The 25,649-nt window shown below is 32.8% G+C and overlaps 1 pseudogene; it reads right to left on the bottom strand.

The window, feature by feature from the left end:
• Positions 1-723: 723 nt before the first annotated feature.
• LOC127546758 (elongation factor 1-alpha 1-like) lies at positions 724-5,908 on the bottom strand (annotated as a pseudogene).
• Between the last annotated feature and the right edge of the window lie 19,741 nt (positions 5,909-25,649).

The following is a 25,649-nucleotide window of genomic DNA, read 5'->3' on the forward strand; positions in this document are numbered from 1 at the left end:
AGTTTCAGGAAGACATAGTGAAACAGCCATTCTTCTGAATAAAAGGAAAGTTGGACTGCAGTCTCAACATGAGTCAATACTATTACATTATAATGAAAAAAGCTATTGACATCTTGGATTGCATTTAGAGCAAAGCTTCTAGAAATAACTCTTTAAGGCTGATAAGGAAGAAGGATTAGACTCGTTCTATTTGAACATAGGACAAAACCAGGCATAAAGGGTGGAAACTGTAAAGAAGCAAATTTAGGTTTGGTGCAATGAAAACTTTAAGCAGTTCAAAAGTGCAATTAGGTACCTGGGAAGGTGATGGCTTTCCCCTTTTAGGAGGAATTTCTCTGCTTTTATTGAGGTTATATGGGCCATAACCAACTTGCTATCTGAAGCCTTGTCAGCTTTAATGGCATACCCAGAGTTTGAGTTCTATTTGTTTTAGTCAAGTTGTTTCCATTAAAAAATTTCTGAATTAAAAAAAAAATTAACTCAAAAATTGTCATGAAATAAATGCTTCACAAAAGCATTCTTTTCCTCTTGAAGCTTTAAGATGCATTGAAATCATTAACCAGTCTTTTATCATTAAACTTAAGTTGACTAATTGAGACATTCATTTCTGAAGTAAGACTGGAGTGGCATGTGTACAGAATATTCATTCTAGGCAGATTTTTTGACCTTGTTAGCTCTAACAGCCTTGTTGTCAACTGCCTTGATGATACTAACTGCAACAATCTACCTCATCTCAAGATTAGAAAAATGACCCAGAAGAGGATAATCAGAAAAGTTCTCCACACATGTGGGCTTCCCTGGATGTCACCACATTTCAGGAATTTAATGCCTGATCATCAGGCCTTTATCAGAATGATGATCCGTCTTCTTGTTCATTTCAGCAAACTTTCAAACAATGAAAGTAGTGTGACAATCCAGAATAAGTGGGTATTAGCACTGATTTGGCTTGGATAGTTCAGGGTAATAACCTGGAAGCTAGATGCTTCCATAGGTGGATCATTCTTATTATTACCAGCCACTTTATTATGTTGGACATCTTTGACAGACACATTCTTTTTTTTTTTGCTTCCTGAAAGTGTGCCTATCAATTTTATTATTTATTTTTGCAATATTGCATGCAATATAAAGCAAAAACATAAAATTCTTTATAGGAAGAAGAAGATATATTCTTTTTTATTATAACTTTTTATTGACAGAACATATGCATGGGTAATTTTTTACATTATCCCTTGCACTCACTTCTGTTCCAACTTTTCTCTTCCCTCCCTTTACTCCCTTCCCTAGATGGCAGGCAGTCTTATACATGTTAAATATGTTATAGTATATCCTAGATACAATATATGTGTGCAGAACCGTACAGTTCTCTTGTTGCATAAGAAGAATTGCATTCAGAAGGTAAAAATAACCTGGGAAGAAAAACAAAAATGCAAATAGTCCACATTCATGTTCCTTCTCTGGGTGTAGCTAATTCTGTCCATCACTGATCAATTGGAAGTGAATTAGATCTTCTCTTTGTTGAAGATATCCATTTCCATCAGAATATATCCTCATATAGTATTGTTGTTGAAGTGTATAATAATCTCCTGGTTCTGCTCATTTCACTCAACATCTATTCATGTAAGTTTTTGCAAGCCTTTTTGTATTCATCCTGCTGGTCATTTCTTAAGAACAATAATATTTTATAACATTCATATACCACAATTTACCCAAGCATTCTCCAATTGATGGGCATCCATTCCTTTTCCAGTTTCTAGCTACTACAAAAAGAGCTGCCACAAACAATTTGGCACATATAGGTCCTTTTCCCTTCTTTAGTATCTCTTTGAGATATAAGCCCAGTAATAACACTGCTGGATCAAAGGGTATGCACAGTTTGATAACTTTTGGGGCATAATTCCAGATTGCTCTCCAGAATGGTTGGATTCGTTCACAACTCCACCAACAATGCATCAGTGTTCTAGTTTTCCCGCATCTCCTCCAACATTCCACATTGTCTTTCCCTATCATTCTAGCCAATCTGACAGGTGTGTAGTGGTATCTCAGAGTTGTCTTAATTTGCATTTCTCTGATTAATAATGAGTTGGAGCACCTTTTCATATGGTTAGAAAAAGTTTCAATTTCTTCGTCTGAGAATTGTCTGTTCATATCCTTTGATCATTTATCAATTGGAGAATGGCTTGATTTCTTATAAATTAGAGTCAACTCTCTATATATTTTGAAAATGAGGCCTTTATCAGAACCTTTTATTGTAAAAATGTTGCCAGTTTGTTGTTTCCCTTCTAATTTTGTTTGCATCAGTTTTGTTTGTACAAAGGCTTTTTAATTTGATATAATCAAAAATTTCTATTTTGTGATCAATAATAATCTCTAGTTTTTCTTTGGTCACAAATTTCTTCCTCCTCCACAAGTCTGAGATGTTCCTCTAATTTATTTATAATCTCGTTCTTTATGCCTAAATCATGAACCCATTTTGATCTTATCTTGGTGTACAGTGTTAAGAGTGGGTCCATGCCTAATTTCTGCCATACTAATTTCCAGTTTTCTCAGCAGTTTTTGTCAAATAGTGAATTCTTATCCCCAAAGTTGCAATCTTTGGGTTTGTGAAACACTAGATTGCTATAGTTATTGACTATTTTGTCCTGTGAAACTAACCTATTCCATTGATCAATGAATCTTATTTCTTAGCCAATATCAAATGGTTTTAGTGACCACTGCTTTATAATATAATTTTAGATCAGGTACAGTTAGGCCACCTTCATTTGATTTTTTTTTCCATTAATTCCCTTGAAATTCTTGACCTTTTGTTCTTCCATATGAATTTTGTTATTTTTTTCTAGGTCATTAAAATAGTTTCTTGATAGTCTGATTGGTATAGCACTAAATAAATAGATTAGTTTAGGGAATATTGTCATCTTTATTATATTCGCTCTGCTTATCCAAGAGCACTTAATGTTTTTTCAGTTATTTAAATCTGACTTTATTTGTGTGGAAAGTGTTTTATAATTTTGCTCATGTAATTCCTGACTTTCCTTTGGTAGATAGATTCCCAAATATTTTATGCTATCAACAGTTATTTTCAATGGAATTTCTCTTTGTATCTCTTGCTATTGGATTTTGTTGGTGATGTATAAAAATGCTGAGGATTTATATGGATTTATTTTGTATCCTGCAACTTTGCTAAAGTTATGAATTATTTCTAATAGCTTTTTAGTAGAATCTCATTCTTTAAGTATACCATCATATCATCTGCAAAGAATGATAATTTAGTTTCCTCATTACCTACTCTAATTTCTTTAATCTCTTTCTCAACTCTTATTGCCAAAGCTAGTGTTTCTAATACAATATTGAATAATAATGGTGATAGTGGGCAACCTTGTTTCACTCCTGATCTTACTGGGAATGCTTCCAGTTTATACCCATTACATATAATGCTTACTGATGGTTTTAAATATATGCTCTTGACTATTTTAAGGAAAAGTCCATTATTCCTATCCTATCAAGTGTTTTTATTAGGAAAGGATGTTGGATTTTATCAAATGCTTTTTCTGCATCTATTGAGATGATCATATGGTTTTTGTTAATTTGGTTATTGATATAGTCAATTATGCTAATAGTTTTCCTAATATCAACCAGCCCTGTTATTCCTGTTATAAATCCTACTTGGTCATAGTGTATTTTCCTGGGGATGATTTTCTGTAATTTTTTGCTAGCATTTTCTTTAAGATTTTAGTATCAATATTCATTGGGGAGATTTGTCTATAATTTTCTTTCTCTTGTTTTCAACCTACCTGGTTTAGGTATCCGTACCATGTCTGTGTCATAAAAGGAATTTGGTAGGACTCCTTCAATCCCTATTTTTTCAAATAGTTTATATAGCATTGGAGTTAATTGTTTTCTAAAGGTTTGGTAGAATTCACATGTAAATCCACCTGGTCCTGGGGATTTTTTTTTTTTAGGGAATTCATTAATAGCTTGTTCTATTTCTTTTTCTAAGATGGGACTGTTTAACCAATTTCTTTCTTTCTCTGTTAATTTGGGAAAGCTATATTTTTGAAGATATTCATCCATTTCATTTAAGTTATCAAATTTATTGGCATAAAGTTGGGCAAAGTAACTCCTAATTATTGCTCTAATTTCCTTTTCATAAGTGGCAAGTTCTCCCTTTTCATTTTTAAGACTAACAATTTGATTTTCCTCTTTCCTTTTTTAAATCAGATTTACTAAGGGTTTGTCTATTTTGTTGTTGTTTTTTTTTTCACAGAAATAACTTTTAGTTTTATTAATTAATTCAATAGTTTTTTAACTTTTAATTTTATTGATTTCTCCTTTTATTTTTAGAATTTCAAGTTTAATGTTTGACTGGAGGTTTTTAATTTGTTCCTTTTCTAGCATTTTTACTTGCAAGTCCAATTCATTGACCTTCTCTTTCTCTATTTTATGCAAGTAGGCCTCTAGAGATATAAAATTTCCCCTTACCGTTTTGGCTGCATCCCAGTCATTTTGGTATGACATCCCATTATTGTCATTTTCTTTTGTGAAGTTATTATGTCTATGATTTGCTGTTTCATCCAATCATTCTTTAGTATGAGATTATTTAGTTTCCAATTATTTTTTGGTCTATTTTCTCCTGGCTTTTTATTGAATGTAATTTTCGTTGCATTGTGATTTAAAAAGGATGCGTTTACTATTTCTGCCTTACTGCATTTGAATTTGAGGTTTTTATGTCCTAATATATGGTCAATTTTTGTATAGGTTCCATAAACTACTGAGAAGAAAGTGTACTCCTTTCTGTCTCCATTTAGTTTTCTCCAAAGATCTATCATATCTGACTTTTCTAATATTCTATTTACCTCTTTGACTTCTTTCTTATTTATTTTGTGGTTTGATTTATCTAATTCTGAGAGTGCAAGGTTGAGATCTCCCACTATTATAGTTTTGCTGTCGATTTCTTCTTGAAGCTCTCTTAATTTCTCTTTTAAGAATTCAAATGCTACACCACTTGGTGCATATATGTTTAATATTGATATTGCTTCATTATCTATGCTACCCTTTAGCAAGATATAGTGCCCTTCCTTGTCTCTTTTACTTAGATCAATTTTTGCTTTAGCTTGATCTGAGATGAGGATGGCTATGCTTGCTTCTTTGACTTCACCTGAAGCATAATAGATTCTGCAGCAACCTTTTATCTTTACTCTGTATGTATCTCCCTGCTTCAAGTGTGTTTCCTGTAAACAATATATTGTAGGATTCTAGCTTTTAATCCAGTTTGCTAACCATTTCCTTTTTATAGGGGAGTTTACCCCAGTTAAAATTATTAATTCTATATTACTTGCCATCTTGTTAACCTGAAGCACATATATTCTTAAAGAACTAGATAAAGTGACATATTTGCAATTTTGAGAACTCATTGTGAGAAAACATCAGGATGGAGCAGAAAATTTTTGAACAGAATTATTCTTGACATCGAAACCAATATTATCCTCAGACAGAGTCTCATTAAAAACTTCATGGTGAACTTTAATGGACCTTATTACAGTTGTAACATTGCTAGAGCAAAGATTATATCACCCTGACCAGTTTCTACTTGATCAACAGGTATAGTACCAATGCCACCAATCTTATAGACATCTTGGAAGGGTAGATGAAGGGGTTTGTCAATTGAATGACTTGGTTGCAGGATGAAATCCTAAACTTCAAGTAATGTCGTTCTCTTGGCATTCCCATCCTTATGAGTGACTTTTCAACTCTTTAAGCAAGGCATATTAAAGCTTGGACCAACTATGTTTTCACTATTCCAACTTGAAATTGGCATAAAAGCTATTCTATCAGAGTTATAGCCAATTTTCTTAATATAGGTATTGATTTCCTTGGCAATTTCCTATTATCTCTTCTGGCTACAAGGTGGAATTAATTTTTTTCATCACAATAATCACTTGAAATATAGAACATTTTATGATTAAATATAAGGACAAGGGGCTAGTTAAAAATGGATAGAGTGGAATAAAATTCCTTGAATCTTCTCTTTATACTATTGATTTGTGGCCTAAATGAGTAGTGAATTCATTATTAACAACAGAGCATATCTAAATGCATTTGGGAAGAAACTACTAACCTAAGATTGGTTATTCAGATTAAATTCTTTAAATTGAAAAGAGAGATATAGGAAATAAAATGCAGGACATAATAGTTAAACCAGATATCAGAAAGAGCAGCTGGCAATTTGTAGGAATGAAACCTGCAATAAAGGAGCTCAGATTTTCACAGGAGACAATGTATCTATCTTTTAGTATAAGATGAATAGTTCCCCAGCAAAGTGATTTAAGGAACTTTTTTTTTAATATTTTATTTTTCTCAGTTGTATGTAAAAGCTTTTTTCATTTGTTTTAAAACTTTGATTTTCAAATTCTCTTCCTTCCTTCCTTCCCACCCACACTCATTGAAAATGCATATATCAAGCTACGTAAAACATTTCTATAAAAGTCATGTTATGAAAGAAAACACTTATCTCCTCTCTAAAAAAACTCTCAAGAAAAATAAAATTAAAAAAAAGTCTCAATCTGTATTCAGACACAACCAAGTCCTTTTTCTGAGCATGTTTTCATGATAAACCCTTCAAAGTAGTCTTGAATTATTGTATTGCAGAGAATAGAAGTCATTCACAGCTGAACATTCTACAATATTGCTAATGTACACAGTACATTTCACTTTGTGTGAGCTCAGGAGGACTTTTCAGATTTTTCTGAGAGCATTCTGCTCATTTCCCATAAAACAATAATATTCCATCATAATCACACACTACAATTTTTTCTGCCATTCCTCAATTGATTGGCATTATCTTTATTTCCAATTATTTTTGCAACAAAAACGAGCTGATATAAATATTTTTGTATTTATGGGTACTTTTCCTTTAAAAAAATTCTTTTGGATTAAATGCCTACTAGTGGTATTGTTAAGTAAAAAGATATGCATGATTTCATAGCCATTTGAGTATAGATCATATTTTTTGATCATTTATCAATTGGGGAATGGCATATGTATATACATACTCATATTTATAAATTTGACTCAGTACCCTATATATTTGAGAAATGAGACATTTGCTAACTGTATTTTCTGCCTACTTATTTTGTTCTCTCTTCTTTCATCTTATCCTTATTCAAAAGTGTTTTGCTTCTGACCATTTTTCCTCCAATATATCTTTCCTTCTATCACCCTCTGACCTTCTTATATTTTCTTCTCCTGCTACTTTCCTGCAAGGTAAGATAGATTTCTAGATCCATGTTGAGTGTGTATGTTATTTCCCCTTTGAGTCAATTCTGATTAAAGTTCATTCACTCTCTTTTTCCTACCCCTCTTCACCTCCACTCTAAAAGCTTTTTTCTTGCCTCTTTTGTGGCAGATAATTTATGCTATTCCACCTTTCTCTTAAATTTTTTCCCACATATATATTCCTCTGTAATTCCTTAATTTTATTTTTTAAAGATATTCTCCCTTCTCCCTCAGCTCACAACTATGCCTTCTTTTTATATATATACCTTCAAACAGTGCTAATAATGAGAAAGTTCTTATAATTTAAAAGTATCATCCTCCCATGTAGGAATCTAAACAGATAAACCTTATTAAGCCCTTTATTATTTCCCTTTCCTGATTTCCTCTTTATGCTTCTTCTGAGTTCTGTTTCTGAAAATCATATTTTCTATTAAACTCTGGTCTTTTCATCATGAATGCTTAAAAGTTCCCTTTGTACTGAATGTCCATCTTTTTTCTTGAAGGATTATACTCAGTTTTGTGGAGTAGGTGATTCTTGGTTATAATCCTAGCTCCATTGCTCTCTGGAATGTCATATTCCAGTCTTTATGATTTCTTAATGTAGAAGGTATTAATTTCATTTTATCCTGATTCCACTATACATGAATTGCTCCTTCTGGACTCTTACAATATCTTCTCTTTGATCTGGGATTTTTGGAAAAAATATTCCTGGGAATTTTCATTTTGGGATTTCTTTCATGAGGTGATTGGTGGATTCTTTAAATTTCCAAGTTACCCTCTGGTTTTAGAATATAAAGAAAAACTTTCTTGATAATTTCTTGAAAGATGATATCTTGGCTTTCCCCCTCCCCCCCTTTTTTGATCATGGCTTTTAGATAGACCATTAATTTTCAAATTACTTCTTGGATCTCTTTTCCAGGTAAATTGTTAGCTATGTTATGGCCTAAAACCGATGCTTATTTTTTTCTTGAAGGTTTTGAGACTTTGGTGTCCTCTTTTGAGTGTATATTTTGATTTTCCTTGTCACCATAGTATCTTTCTATGGTCAGAATATTTTTCTATTGTTTGCTCATTTCCCCAGTTTATTATTTGGTTTTAAACTTTTTGTTAAAGTTGGACTTTGTTTCAAGGGTGAAGGGTGTAATGTCCCAAACTTCAGGGGTTTTGTTCAGTTGTTTTCAGAGATCCTTCTAGGGACTTGTATTGTGATCCAACACTGAAACCTGAGTATTAGCAAAGTGACAGAGAGCTGCCTCAATGTTAGCAAAGAAAACCTTGTAATCTCTTTCTGACCAGCTTTTTCCCCCTCTTCCTCTGGAAGCCACCATGATTGCTGCTTGTATACATGCTGCCAACACCACTACTGCTGTGGCTCCCAAAACACTCTCCTGGTTTGCTGAGGTTCCCCTCACACACTAATGCAACAAACCTTTCCTGACAACCTTCCAAGTTATCCTTGGCCTCTGTGGGCTGAGAAATCTGGAAACTATCACTGCTGCCACTGATTCAGAGACCTCTGATTTCTGGGACTGGGGCTGTGGTGGCAGGGTCTGCACCACAAAGTGCCTCGTATATTTCCTGCTTATCTTCTATGTTGTCTTTGGCTGGAAAATTGGATCCATCTTTTTGTGGCTTTCGGTGCTCCAAAATATGTTTGGATTCATTATTTAAACAAAAATGGAGGGGTTTAGGAGAGAATTCAGAAGAGTCCCTTTGCTCCAACATCTTATTTCTACCTGATTTAAGGAATTAAAAAAAAAAAAAACAGTGAGGTACATACATCTGTATGTTATTGGGATTAGGTGATATGTGATTCACAATTGGAATATAGCATTGGAAAGAGCAGGAGGAGAGATAAGGTAACATCAATAAGATATTTTTGATTGTGAAAATTCATGAATCTGAGAGAAAGGGGGATGAATATGGTGAAGAGCAATTGGGTGAGAATCAATCACAGAGATAGAGATAGAGCAGAGATTTCTTCTCTGTCTACGTCACAGAGACAGCTAAAGGAGCTAAATATATAACACATATGTGATCCAGAGATAGATTATAGCTGTGTTGAGAGTTTGTAGCTATCCAGACAACTGATGGAAGTCTTTCTCTGCTAAAAACAAGTAATTCCCCTCTTTAAAAATGTAGGTAATCCTTGTCTAGGTTCAGACCCCAGCCAGGAGTGAGGGCTACTGAAGTACTATAGTGAGGACTAAATAGCAAGTCGTGTTGACAATTCTATAGCTTAGAGAGAAGTCTGTCAGGCATGTTGTTTAGGATATTACTCACTTCAATGGATGATACCTTTTGTGTAAATGCTCCTGAGAACTCATTCTACCTCTTTTTAAGTGGACAAAGATTGTGAGACAGAATGGTATAGTGGGCAGTGTTAAACCCAGAGCCAAAAAGAGGTAGGTTCAAATCTCACTTCAGTTACTTATTAGTTCTGATTTTAGGCTAATCTTAATCTGTCTGAACATCAGATTCATTATCTATAAAATGATGATATTATCTTATAGGTTTGTGAAGATCATGAGACAATATATGTAAGGAATTTTGCAAACATTAAGGAGCATAGAGGGTAGAAAGCAACTGCTACTGGGACTCACAAGGTGTCAGATTATTCAACTCTCCCTTCTCTGGACCCAGTCAAATAGTGGTAATTGTTTTCATTGCTGGAAAAGTTTGATATTTCAATAGGAGAAGTAGGTTTCAAAGCTCTCTTGTTCATTGACTCAGCACTCTCATCCTTGTGATTCTGGGGACAATACTATTTTTAATAGTTTTGAACTTCTGCAAAAGGGGGCAATCAATTTTTTTTAATGGTTTGAAAGTGAGACTCAGTGTACAAACAAGAATTATTTATGGAACAGATCACACATAGAATTCCCACATAGAAATGGGAATGCTAAGTTTAAAAAAATAAACAGCAGATATTGCATGATAATTTGAACCGAACTTAATGACGTTACTACTAACTCAATAAGTTGAGAAGTCAGCATTTAAGCCTTATTGGGACATGAGATATAATTTTTTTAACTAGGTTGAAAAAATGCCAACTCTAGTTTTTCTCTGATTATCTTTCTTGTTTTCTTTCTGACCTTAATTTTTCCTGAGATGCTAACTATTTCTTCTATTTTGACAGTTTCTTCTGATGGTAGTTGAATTGTTTGATGCAGGCTATTTTCATGTTACTGCCATTGCTTTTCCTATGGGAAATGTTGTCCTTGTTATCACAGGTCTTTTGTCCCTTTGAGTTCTTGTAAACCTTTGCACCCAAGGAAAGAAGCCCAGGCATGGGACAAATTGTTCTCAGGGCTTGTAACTGGATATGGAGGGAGGGCATTTCCCCCCACAACTATCTCTCTAGCTATTTTAGATAAGCTCATTCATGCTTTGAATCCAGAAGGAAGAGGTACAAAGCAAAGGCAAATTACTCTTTAATATACAGGGTTTCAATCCAGTGATAAATAATATATGACTGGAAGCTGAACATCCTCTCTTCCTCAAGGCTCCATGAGATCCTGTTAATGTAATAATGGTGAACAAGCATGTTTCAAAAAGTAAGGTTGGGGAAGGAAACCACATATGCTAGGTGTTATATCATTGCCTATATGGGACAGTGGTGTTAGAAACATGCTCGACACTGAAATTCAGGTATCAAGGAAAATTTATTAAAGAAAAATCTTAAGGAATTGTCTTACCACTTCTGGCCAGAAGTGGGCTCTGCTCCTCTTTCACAAGAGCAACTCTAAGAACAGAAGTCAGAGAAGCTTTATACTTGTTAGCTTAGGTCTGTAGAGAATGGATTGGTCTATTCCCTTCTGGGTTACAATCTTTCTGATATGCCCACTGTTTGTTTCTTCCTAAATATGTTTAAGCATGTCTCCCCTCCCTCATAATATATTCCATGTTCAAAAATGGTAGAAAACTCCTACTATGAAGTGTGTTGTTTAATATTCAATTATTTTATTAAGCAACACAAAAGAAGTTCAGTTGAGTATGATCATTGACCCCAATCAGTTTGAGCTGGATCTGCTACTATATTGAATTTGTGTTTTTTTTTCCCTAAACTACAAGACTCCTTCTGATTGACTCAGTTCACCTGTTCTTTCCTCACTTCCTAATTCCTTTTTTGCTCATTTTTTTTTTTTAGATATTGAAACTTAATTTTACTTTGGAAACTTAATGATGCTTACTTATTCTTTCACAGTAGTTTACCTTTCAAACCTCTTTCCAGTTAGTGGACTGGGAAAAAATGTCAGAAGTTGTCATAGTATTAGCTGAACTGAGATTCTAACACTCAATCCCTTTACCTAGCTGGACTACACAAGGAAAGTTAAGAAGGGAACATTAGGAAACCACTTTGGGTTACTCAGATGAAAGGTATTATACAAATATATATATATATATATATATGAATATGGATTGCTCACCTCAAATTAATCTGTGACTACTAGCTCAGGTATTAGGAATCTCTCTCCCTCTCTCTTTCTCTCTCCTTTTTCTCTTTCTCTTTCTCACTGGTAGGTTTTATAAACATATTAATAAATCTTAAACTTTATTAAACATGTGGCTATGAGCCCCCGGCCATCTTGCTGTGGCAGAATTCAAATTAGAGGCACAAAACCTCAAAAATTTAGATTTCAATATCTTCTAGCTCAATCCTTTCTCATTTTTAGTTTTTCCCAAAGCATCCAAATAATTAGATCTGTTCCCGATTCTATTGCTATCTGCTTTTAATATGAATTCAAATGTTTTACAAAAACCAAAATGCTGCTTAAAATGATAATGGTTCTAAATGTTGGCAGCTTTGTCCTTAGCCAAAAGGTATAGGAACAATGTAGCTTTCTCTCCTTTGTCTTTTCTACATTAGGACAGATGATAATAACAATTAACTAGAATTTACATAGAATTTTAAGGTTTGTAAAGTGCTTTACAAACTTTAGTTCATTTTATCTTTACAATAACCCTTGGAGTTAGGTGTCATTATTACTTCAATTTTACAGATGAAAAGATCTAGATAGACAGAAGCTAAATTACTTGCAGGATCACAGAACTAATAGGTATCTAAAGCTATATTGAGAGATGTGTTGTCTTGACTTCTGGCTCAGTGTTCGATCCATTCTGAGGAAGGCAGATAAGAGTGTAGCATATATTTCTTCCAACAGAATTTATGGTAAAGCAAATGAATGTCATAAAAACAAAAACAAAACTTCTTACCATCATTATTATGCTATTATCCATATTATTATTATTTGGCACAAAGTAAGTACTTTTTTATTCCTTTATTCAAGTCATAAAAGCACATGGGAGTGCCAGGTGTGAAAAACAGTAAAAAGACTATTTTGATAGCTTGGAGTTTAAGAATCAGAACTTGAACCCAGATCCTTCTAACTTCAAAGTCAGCCTTCTGGTTCACTCCACCATCTTCTCTCTGATAGAAATTTAACAAATATTCTCTCTCTCTCTCTCTCTCTCTCTCTCTCTTTTTCTCTCTTTACAAATAGAAGATGCTGTTAACCAATCTCCTCTCCTACTCAACTGAATTTTTCCTAATAACTTCTTGTATTACTTTCTCATCCTGAATTACAAAATTGAATTAAGGTTCCTTATTGTGTCCCTAGCTCTTCCTACCTATGATGCACTGCTTTTCCATTTTCATTCTGTTTCCCAGTGCATCAACATTACTAGTTATAAACCAGTGTAGCAATTCATCTTGTTCCCTTATTAGCCTTCCTTGTGTAGCCCAGCTAGGTAAAGGGATTGTGTGTTAGAATCTCAGTTTAGCTAATACTATGACAACTTCTGATAACACCTGGGATGAAAACCTGGCTTCTCACTGCTACTTCTACATGGAATATTGAGCTAAATAACTTTATTGGTAACAGTAAATTGCTCCCTGTCTCACTTCCTCAGTGGGACCTTAACTAAGTTCAGTTCCAGAAAACATGTTATATGTATCATTTGTTTTACTTTCTTGTGGACAAAATTCAATTAAAACAGAGGTATTTTAATTTTGTCTTGCTCTTTTTACGGTTACTTCCCCCCTAGATATTGTTCATCAAAATGCTTTTGAGTGTATCTAGTCATGTCCTTAATTTCATTTTACTAGGATTTCATTTTTCCCTATTGTGTAACTTACCTGATTGTTATTCATGTAGGGTAGATACCTAATTTAATTTAAAATGAATGTTAGGACACTAAAAATGTGATTTATTAGGAAAAAGAAGAGGTGAATGTGCATAATAAAATGGAACTAAGTAATTGATGGTTAAGCAATAAAAAATTAATAAAATTTTGCATTTCGTTAAAATTCACAATAAGGATATGTCTATACCTTTAATAATGAAGGATTACAATTTATCCTTTCTCTTTACCTTTCACTGTCTTTGCCTTCCTTTTTTTAATTATCATGAGATTGAACAAAACCTTTTTTAAACTTTAATCATCCTCAATTTGAGTCAGTCAGGGCTAAACAAATGTCACTTTCCCCCCTTTTTCATTTATAAAATTCTCCCCAACCTCATTTAAAAATGTGAATTTTAAAATAGAAATTTAATACTTTCTTAGGCTCTTAAATTTTATTTATAATAATACAAGGTAATCTGGTTCAGTCACCAAACGTAAATCTTTCACAGTTTCTTTAAAGATCATTTTCTAGTAGGATTTAAAAAAAAAATTGGATCTATAATTTTACTGGTGTAGGATGCTTCTAGACAAGAAACTCTCTCCATTGATGCAGAGTATCTGCTTAAAATAAAATATCCTTTGTTTGGAAAAAAAGAAAGCTGTCTTCGGGTGTTGAAAGATCCTAGACAATATGTACTGTTTTAGAATCTCAATCTTCCTGATTTAAAATTAACTCTGTATTTATGCAAAACACCATTTCTTCTATTGTCTTAAAATATTTTCTCCTTATATCTCAAGAATTTTGCTATGGAATAGATATTATGCACTTTTATTAAGTGAGGAAATGCTTGATAAATTGAAGAGTCTGGGATTTATGAGTATTGGCACTCCTGTTGATACAGATTATATGTTCCCTGCCTTCTCAAATTCTGCAGGCCTGCCATGTTTGCTATAGATTGTACATATAGAGTTTATTCAATCTAGATGATCTTTGATCTTTGGGGAATAATAATGTAGTTTTTCCTTTCTTTTCTTTTCTTTTTTCTTTTTTTTTTGGGGGGGGGATTATATGACTTGGGCCACACAAATAATAAGAATTAAATGTCAAGTCAGATTTCAACTCAAGTCCTCCTGACTTCAGGACCGGTGTTCTATGCACATTTAACTACCACCAGCAATTTTCAAACTGTGTACTTGTACTGTCATTCTTTTATTTCATTGAGATTTTAATTTTTATTTATTTATTTTTGCTAAGGCAATTGGGGTTAAGTGACTTGCCCAGGGTCACACAGATAGGATGATAGGAGGATATTAAGTTTCTGAGATCAGATTTTAATTTAGATCTTCCTGAATTCAGCGCTGGTACTCTATTCACTGCCCCACCAAACTGCCTCAGATTTTTATTAATATACTTATTTTATTAGTATATAAATCTGGCATAAAAATGTTTTGTAATTTAAAAGGTAATGATGGGTGTAAAGTCATAGAGGCAAGTGTTCATTCGTATTTTAATCTATTAAAGCAATCTATGTTGAATCCCAAGGAGAGATTTATATATCTATTGAACATCTAGATAAAAAGTGCATGAGTGTTATACAACTAATAGATCCTGTTTCTTTTAGCAATTATTTGAATAAATACCACAAAAATGTAATAATAAGTATTATTAACACAGCAAATAAGTTTACAAAGTCACACATAACTATAAACAATTAAATGTAATAATAAGTATTATTAACACAGCAAATAAGTTTACAAAGTCACACATAACTATAAACAATTAAATAACCACTACAGAGAAAGATTTTATATCTAAACCAAAATATTTATATAACAGAACTTCCTGGCATAGAGATAGAACTGGAAATAATGCAAATACTCATCTGTTGGGAGCATGGCTAAATTTATTATGATAATATAATAATAAATACTATTCCATAATATGGAAGACATCCAATTGAAATGTATTAAGTGCTATTACTCAGTTCTAGAAGAATAGAATGTATATGACTTTTAATAATTGAACACTTCTCTGTTAAGCCAGTATAGAAACTGACAAAACAGATCAATGAATTAAGCAAATAGGGCACTTAAAGTTCTGAATACTCAGATGATAATACCACATGCCCATACTTATACTGTAAATGGCTCTAATCTAGTCCTTACAGAGATATACCTTCTGGTCTTTGAAGATACTGAAACCTTAAAATTAATGGAACTTTCTTCTCTTCTTTTCAAGTAGATGTAGTCCTTAAGTGCAGTTACTTTACAATCATTAAATATACTTTCTTGTTTAGGACAAAGGAACGAAGGAAGGCTGGCATCAATATATTTTGTGGTTTAAAGTGTTGATGGATATAAAGTCACAGTGACAGATGATTCTTCCAATACAACATATTAAGAATTTACCAAATTCTTAATTGACATTTTTTGTAGACCTGTACACATATACTCAGCTTTCAGAATAATTGTGTAACTTGTAAAAAAAGTATGGAAGATTTTAAAAATAAATTTTTTATTAATAAATGATCTATATTAGAATGTAATAAATATCCAGTACAATAAATGTCCAGATGCTATTCATCTTGTACAAGAGAGAGCTTCTATTTTAGTTGCTAAGAAAGAGCTAAAAAACTCAAAAGAAAAAAACAAGGAAAAAATTGATATGATATACATTCTCCACTGCCATTCTCCTGCAATTTAGAGAGAATATGTCTATTTATGTCTTTCCTTTGGGTTCAAGTTGGGATTAAATTTATAGAATTCATGTTCATTTGCTCGGATTTTAAAAAATTGTATTTTAAATTGTGTTCACTTCATTTTGTAGTCTTCACTTTGTATGAGTTGACATAACCCTCTTGTTTATTTGTCATATTTATTGTTTCTTATAGCACAATTATTCTATTTTTATTGTCATTTATCATAATTTATTTAGCCATGCCCCCAACAAATGAGTATCTGCATTATTTTCAGTTCTATCCTATGCCAGGAAGCTCTGCTATATAAATATTTAGGTTTATATATAAGATATTTTTCTTTTGTGGTTGTTTAAATGTTTTTAGTTGACTGTAACCTTATTTGCTGTCTTTTTGGCAAAGTTACTGGAGTGACTTGTTATTTTCTTCTCCAGCTCATTTGCAGATGAGGAAACTGAGGCAAATAGGGTTAAGTGACTTGTCCAAAGTCACACAGCTAGTAAGTGTCTGAGGTCAGATCTGAACTTAGGAAGATGAGTCTTCCTGATTTCAGTCCTGATACTCTGTCCATTATGTTACCTGGTGCTCCTGTTTTTTTTTTTGTTTTTTTTTTTTTGTTTTTGTTTTTGTTTTTTTGGCTAAGGCAATTGGGGGTAAGTGACTTGCCCAGAGTCACACAGCTAGGAAGTGTTAAGTGTCTGAAGCCAGATTTGAACTCAGGTCCTTCTGACTTCAGGACTGATACTCTTTTTTATTTATTTATTTTTTAATAACTTTTTATTGATAGAACTCATGCCAGGGTAATTTTTTACAATATTATCCCTTGCATTCACTTCTGTTTTGATTTTTCCCCTCCCTCCCTCCACCCCCTCCCCCAGATGGCAAGCAATCCTTTGCATGTTGAATAGGTTACTAGTATATACAATATATATACAATATACGTGTGTAGAACTGAACAGTTTTCTTGTTGCACAGGGAGAATTGGATTCAGAAGGTATAAATAATCCGGGAAGAAAAACAAAAATGCAAGCAGTTTATATTCATCTCCCAGTGTTCTTTCTTTGGGTGTAGCTGCTTCTGCCCGTCTTTGATCAATTGAAACTGAATTAGCTCTCTTTCTCAAAGAGATCCACTTACATCAGAATACATCCTCAAACAGTATCATTGTTGAGGTATATAATGATCTCCTGGTTCTGCTCATTTCACTTAGCATCAGTTCATGTAAGTCTCCCCAGTCCTCTCTGTATTCATCGTGCTAGTCATTCCTTACAGAACAATAATATTCCGTAACGTTCATATACTACAATTTACTCAACCATTCTCCAATTGATGGGCATCCATTCATTTTCCAGCTCCTAGTCACTACAAACAGGGCTGCTACAAACATTTTGGCACATACAGGTCCCTTTCCCTTCTTTAGTATCTCTTTGGGGTATAAGCCCAGTAGAAACACTGCTGGATCAAAGGGTATGCACAGTTTGATAACTTTTTGAGCATAGTTCCAAATTGCTCTCCAGAATGGCTGGATGTGTTCACAATTCCACCAACAATGTACAGGGCTGATACTCTATCTACTGTACCACCTAACTGCCCTTTCCTATTTATATTATTATAGAATTATTTATCATTCTAAAAATATCTTGCCCAGTTATATCTGGATTATTTTATACAAGTTTCATAATGTTTCTTTGAATACCTCATATTCATTATTTTATAGACCAATGATATCATTATATGCCTTTGTCACTTTTTGTTGAACTATGCCCCAATCTGTATACATCCACTTCCATTTTTTTTTGCTGTTACTAAAAAGGAAATTATGAATATTTTGTATTCTTTTTGTCTTTGATCTCTTTTGGACATATGCTTTAGTTTAGTCTGAGATCATTATTGCTATCCCTACTTTTCTTCTATTTCAGCTGAAGTGTTATTATATCCTGCTCTAACCTTTTATCTTTACTTTGCATTTGTCTCTCTGCTTCAAATGTACTTTTTGTGAACAATATATTGTGGGATTTTGGGTTTTAATTCACTCTGCTTCTGTTTTCTGAAAAAAATTCATCCCATTCCTACTCACAATTATGATTAGTAATTGTTTATTTCCCTCCATCCTATTTTCCTCTAATTTATACTTTTCTCTCTCCTTTCACTCTGTCCCTTCTTCCTAGTATTTTGCTTCTCCCCACTGTATCCTTAAAATAAGCTCTCTTGTATAATTCCCCCTGCCCTTATTTGTTCTAAGATTCTATTCTATACCCAACTAATTGCCTATCTTATTCACTCTTTCAATCCTATCTGAGAAGAAAAAGGTTGAAGGAATGCTCACCTCTCCTTTTTTACCCCAGTGTAAGAAGTCTTTTACATTCCTTCTTGTAATTAAATTTATCCAGTTCTGCTTCTCCATTCTCTCATCTAGTGTAATCCTTTCTTACTCCTTAATTTTTTGTATCATCTCATCAAAATCAACATATTTGTAACCTTTATGTATACTCCTTTTAACTGCCCTAATAAAGATACAGAGTTAAAAGTATCATTTTGCTTTGTAGGGATGCAAACAGTTTAACCTTATGCAATAATTTGTTTTTCTTTCCCATTTACCTTTTTATGTTTCATTTGAGTTTTGTATTTGAATATCAAAATTTCCATTTAGCTTTGGTCTTTTCATCAGGAATGTTTCAAAATCTGTTATTTTGGGATTCAATTCACTCTGCTTCTGTTTTCTGGATAAGTTCATCCCATTCAGGAAAGATTTCCCTCCTGAAAGATTATACTCACTTTTTCTGGGGAGTTGATTCTTGGTTGTAATCCAACCTTTTTTGCCTTCTTGAGCATCATATTCCAAGCCCTCTTATTCTTTAATGCGAAGCTTCTAAATCCTGACTATGACTATGACTTCTTGATATTTTAATTGTTTCCTTTTGACTGCTTGGATTATTTTCTCCTTGACCTGAGAGTTATAGCTATAGCATTCCTGAGAGTTTTTAATTTGGGATCTCTTTCAGAAGGTGATTTGTGGATTCTTTTAAATTTTGTTTCTCTCTGGTTCTATGATTGATTGCAGATCAGAGCAAAAAACCTGGCACCAGCTTCCATATCTTGTTCTGCCAAACACAGAGGGGCTGAGGATTGAGGGGGTGGGCAAAGGCAGTTGTATATAGGAGTCTAAGTCAACAAATACCTAGAAATTAGACCTGATCAGGACTGCTTAAACTCAAACTCAGAACTCAGAACCACAGTCTCCACTAACCTTTGAAAACTGTTAGTGCCTTAATGCTCAGGATACCTGAAATATTTGTTCCAAATCTCTGGAAGATGTGTATCCCTTTCAGCATAGGCCTCTGAATGCTGCTCTAATGGAACAATTCATTAGAATTGCCTTTACAACGCAAACATATTTTTTAAATTTGGGTAATTAGAATTGTTCAAAAATTCAAATGTTCAAGTTATGAATTCATTATAATTATATTAGGTTAAGGCAGCATTTTATGCTCTTTCCAAGAATGTTAATGACTTCCAATTCTGTTTCTTGGGTCAGAACACATTGACCAGGGTCTATTTTATAAGAAAAGTGATCTACATATTTTCTACTCACTCATGTTCAATCTTATGAACTATTCTTTCATTCTTCTTGGAATCACTATTCAGGAGAGTTTCATATCCTTTGAAAGCTTGGTCATTTCACTATTCACTTTATCTTCCATATAAAATACTTTAAAAAAGGAATTTTTTTTTGGAAAACCCAATTATAATTTGGGCTCTTCAACTCTCCTTATCTCTTCTTTCTTAGCAATATGCTCACTTGAAATTGTGAATGGAAATTTTTTGAGGGCAAAGATTTTGTTCTATTTGGTATTGTATGCCTCTTAGTTGCTAACACTGGATGTTCAACTACATTCTCATTATATATTGATTTTTTGAATGAATGAAGTAATAAATTGTTAATACTATATTATAAACATTACAGTATCAATGAGAAAACCATGGAACATGTAGAGACATCTTGTTATAGTAGAAAAATGAAACAGGAATTAGCAGACCATAGATTCTAATTTTAATTTTATCACTTATTTGCTATTGCTTGGACAATCAGTTTCCCTCATTTGTAAAATTAAAGGGTTGGCGTAAGGTACCCAGTATAATTATCCCAGTAGAATGTGAGGTTCTTAAAGGAAGAGAGTATTTAATTTATATCTCTAGTACCAGGATAGTAGTGACAAAAAGTTAGGATCTTTAAAAAGGCTTATTGAATTTAAATGAAGTTAATTAACTTGATTAAAGCTTTTATATAATTCTGTTACTAATGACCTTCAATTATTAATCCCCAGGAATATTTTTTTTCATTTTATATAGGTTTTCAAGTCTATAACATGCTTTACATGTATGTCTAAATCCTTATGTTATAAATATATATATTCCCTGTACCCTTTCATTTCATTGATAAAAGCATACTATAGTGGAAAGTGCATACAATACAGTGTGTGTAACTTCATATTCTGATTTCTGCTACCCATGTAATCTTGTGAAAATCATGCTTTTAAAGTCTTGATTTTTTTTCTAATAAATAAAAATCTACTTTTGCCATTTATGACTGACTTGTTATATTCCTAAGAAGAGGATGAGAGGAAATATGCTTAAACTGAAGTACTATGGATTTAGGATGAATGAAAGAAAGAATTTCTTAATCATAAAAAATCTAAAGTACTGACTTTGATTATGAAGGGGAAATGTAGATCTCCCTTTCGGGGTATTCCAAAGAAGAATATAGAATGTATTAAACATATAAGAATTTGAGTGTGAGTCTACCTGGAGTTAAGTAGTTGACTTGAATGACTGTCACTATGCTATCTAGCTTTATAATCTATGTAGGTTATAGAATATACATCTTGTAAAAGATAAATTATGAGATTTTAAAATTAATATAAATAGATTACAGTTTGGAGGCTTTGATTGATTGTTCCATGTTCCTGAAGATAGGAAACTATTACCTGTTGGTCCCTTTATCCCTATAATTATTACAAAGATAAAAATTATTTTCCTTGTTAAATGTCCTTGTGGGGCCCACATCCCTATCCTCCTCACTCCTTATCCTTTTCTGTGTTCTTCTTCCATTATGGTGTCCCAATAAAGAACGTTAGCACTACATTATGAAGTTCTAATGCTAACAAACTCTTTTTAAGCCTTGATCCTTTTGTTTTACATTGTTTACAAGCTGTGTCCCTCAGAAAAAGCTATCTCCAGATATATAATTTTTTTTTCCCCAGAAGATACCAAATTTAACTACCAACTTTAATGAGGCCTTAAACTTTGAACAATAAGGAGGGGGTTGATCATCTTTTTTGCTCCCTTCTATCATTTTGCTTTAAGAAAGAAATAAATTTGTAAGTTATTTATTGTTAATATTAATTTAAAAATTGAGCTCCGAATTCTTCTTCCCAGCTATCACTCCCTAATTGAGCAAGGAAGATATGTGATATTAATTATAGGTATGAAATAATTCAAGACAGAATTTCATATTAGCCATGTGACAAAACCAAAACAAAAGCAGTTAGAAATGCCTCAAATCTGTACTTGGACTCCATCGGTTTTCTCCCAGGAGATAGATAGCTTATTACATTATAAGTTCTTTGAAATTGTCTTGGATCATTCATTGCATCACATAACTAAGTCACTCATAGTTGTTTACAATTTAAAATTATTGTTACTTTGTTCATTGTTCTTCTGTTCAACTCTCTCTGCATCTGTCTATTTAAGTCTTAACAAGTTTTCCTGAAATCATAGTACATGTCATTTTTATAGCACAATAATACTCCATCACTAACCCAACTTGTTTAGCCATTCCCCAAGTAATGGCTATCCTCACTTTCCGATTCTTTGCCATCATAAAAGGAGATGCTATAAATATTTTTGAAACATAGGTTCTTTGCCTTTTTTGGGGAGAGAGATCTTCTGGGGATATAGACCTAATAGTGGCATTTATGGATCAAAGGGTATACACAGTTTTATAATTTTGGGGAAGATTTCCAATCTGTTCTCCAAAATGGTGGGACCAGTTCACTCTCTGTCACTTATACCTTACTTTTCTACTTACTCTATAGTATTTGTAATTTTCCTTTTCTGTAGTGTTAACCAATCTGATTGACATATGAGGTGGTATCTCAGAGTTGTTTTAATTTACATTTTTATGTCAACAGTGGCTTAGACTTTTCTTTCTATGGGATTATAGGTAATCTTGATTTCTTCTTCTGAAAATTGGCTGGTCATATCCCTTGACTACCAATTGGGGAATGACTTGTATTTTTATAAATTTAAATAAGTTTCTTATATAAGTGCAAAATGAGGCCTTTATTAGAGTCTATAAAATATCTTTTGGTAGTTTGATTGGTATGGCACCAAATAAGTAAATTAATTTAGGTATACTTTTCATATTTATTACATTGGTTTGGCTTATCCATAAGCCATTAATATTTTTCTAATTATTTAAATCTCTCTTTTTTGGCGTGAAGTAGTTTGTTATTGTGTTCATATAGTTCCTGACTTTGTCTTGGAAGGTAGACTCCCAAGTATTTTATAATGTCTGTAGTAATTTTAAATGAAATTTCTCTATCTTTTGTATTTGATAAATACAAGAATGCTGATTATTATTTTATATCCTGCAACTCTGATAAAGTTGTTAATATTTCAACTTTTTTTGCATTTATCTGGGATTCTCTAATTATACTATCATATTATTTGCAAGAAATTATAGTTTTGTTTTCTTATTTATTTATTCTAATTCCTTTCTTCTCTATTTCTTCTCTATTGCTATAGCTACAATTTCCAGCAAAATACTAAATGATAGTGGCCAAAATAGACACACTAACTTCATCCCTGATCTTATCTGGAAGCCTTTCCAGTTTATCCCCATTGCAGCTAATACTTGTTGATGGTTTTAGATGGTACTTATCATTTTAAGGAAAGCTTCATTAATTTTTATGTTATCTAATATTTTTCTAATAGGAAGAAGTATTGTAGTTTGTCAAAAGCTTTATCTGCAATGAGATAATCTTTTTATTTTTGTTGTTTTTGCTATTGATATGGCCAATTATGCTGATAATTTTCCCTATATTGTATCAGGTCTACATTCCTGCTATAAATCTCACTCCATTGTATGATTTTCATGATATATAACAGTGATCCCCTTGTTAGTATTTTATTTAAAATTTTGCATCAATATTTATTATATTAATTGGGTCTTCTAACATTTTGATAACTTTATTTTGCCTCTGTTATTCAGTATTATCTCCATGGAGAGTAAATCTATCTATATAACCTTGTTCATACCATTCTTGTTAGTGTAATATATTAATCTCTAACTTTTTTTTACCTCTCGACACAAGGAATATAGCATATAATTCATTTTTTCTCTTTCATCTTACTTTCATCCTAATTCTTGGGTATATCCATATCAGTCAGTAAGTGAATAAATTTGAATTAAATATCTGCTGTGTTCTAGGTAGGGAATTTAGATCCTGCAGACATGAAGATAAAAATGAAGAAGACCCTATGCTTAATCTCAAGGATCTTAGTCTATCTGAGGAAATGTGTACATAAATAAGCATTTATAAAATGAATACAACTTGGTCTTGGGGGGGAAGATCACTAAAGCGAGCAATAAAGGCTTCATATAGGAAATGGTATTTTGGGCGAATTTTGAAAGAAATGAAGATCCCAAGAGGCTATTCTTCCTGTTTCCCAATTCTCCCCTACCCTAATCTTAATTTTGTCTCTTATAGACCTTGATCTTATAATTGAAAAGTTCAGTTGCACAATGTTCTTTACCCTTGAATATCTTTTCCTATTCTCCTGCTATGCTTCAGTGTTCTACTTCTCAGAATTTTTCAAGTTCTCTTTCCCCCTTTCACCTTATCTTCTCCTACTGACTCTTTCTGAAGGAAGTCATAAAACCATGCTGACTGAGTCCACTTACACATTCATACTATATATTCTCAACTGGGACTTCAGTGCTACATGGCAATCCTGTTCCTTCAAGATTGATTCACTCATATAATCCCTAAATGGTAGTTTCAAACCTTCAGTCTATTGAAGCATCTCTACTTTAACAATGTCATTGTCTACTTTATTGAGAAAATTAAAGGGTCAGCTAATTGGTGCAGTGGATAGTATACCAGCCCTGAAATCCAATTAGATGTTACTCCTGCCTTTTAGAAGATAATAGTTATAGAGAGATAATAGGATTATGGACAAAGAGTGGATCAAATATTGTAGTAGAATATATGTAGTATGTGTAGACTATGAAACCAGTATATGTGTCTACCTCTTTACTTCCCCTTTTTACATCCTTTCTTCTATCTCTTCTCTTCCTCTGTGATCTCCCATATTTATTCTTACTGGGAAAAGTAACTTAGGGGAAGATTAATCTACTTTAAGCCTGCCTTTATCATTTTGAGTTTGGTTTTTAATTTATAGAATTGACTTTTATAATGAAAAGATTCTAGTCTTTTCTTGATTATTGGTAAAAATAAATTTAAAAATAGACTTTGAAGGGATCTTTTCCATATCACTTTAAACATTCTTGTTATATTCTCATTTTGAATCTACAATTAATCAGCTTTAAAAGATTTCTATAATTATAAATGGATAATGGATAGTAGCACATAGCTGGAGTTACTTCTATACACTTCCTCATATACCACTGTAGTAGCTTATCCTTCAAGCAGGAAGTGACCTCTCCTAGGGGATTACAGATTATTACCCATCCATATTGTTAACATTTTATGAATGAAGTTAGCTGGACACAAATACCTAATTATAGTGAAATGGAAGTAAGTCTTCCCTGAATATCAATTACTAACCCTATTAATACTTCTGCTCATATACAAGGTATTGCATTGAATGAAAAGAATAACAGAAGAGTTCTAAAATATAATTCCCTGAGTATATGAAGCTTAGAGTCATCTTTAGGAAGTAAGAATAAACCATCCCTGAAAGAAACCACTCTTTTCGCAGTACTGATACATAATGATCTCTCATTAGTCATAGAGGTCATCACTCATAGGATGGGCAAATGACCTATTGACAATCGATTTCTTGATGAAGTTGGTATCAGTGATGTATCTCTACAGAAAAAGAAAGATTTCAGTCAACAGAATAAATATATATTCTGGCTTAATTGTTTTTCAGCTTTGTGATCTTTGTTTCTGCTCTTAGAAATAGGAAAAATGAATCTTAAGGCTTTCAAAATATTCCAAGCTTTGATTCTTGCTCAGACCTGCTCACTAGAGGATTTTGGTATCATCCAGAATCCTGATTGTGGGTGAGGTGTGAAGGAGTGGAACTCGCAAAGATGGTCAAACGGGAGTCTGTTTATTCAAAATTCTCAGCCTTATATACCCTAATACACTTACATAACTATAGCCCACTGCACATGCACTAACTATAGGATACTGTACATGCAGGATAACATAAAGAACTTTCTATTATGTGCAGATGTTTGCTTGCCACTTTAGTATAACTCTGCTTTAATTACAACACAGGTTGTCACACCTCCTGACTTCTCAG

This window comes from Antechinus flavipes, chromosome 1, assembly GCF_016432865.1.
Source record: "Antechinus flavipes isolate AdamAnt ecotype Samford, QLD, Australia chromosome 1, AdamAnt_v2, whole genome shotgun sequence".
Lineage (NCBI taxonomy): Eukaryota > Metazoa > Chordata > Mammalia > Dasyuromorphia > Dasyuridae > Antechinus > Antechinus flavipes.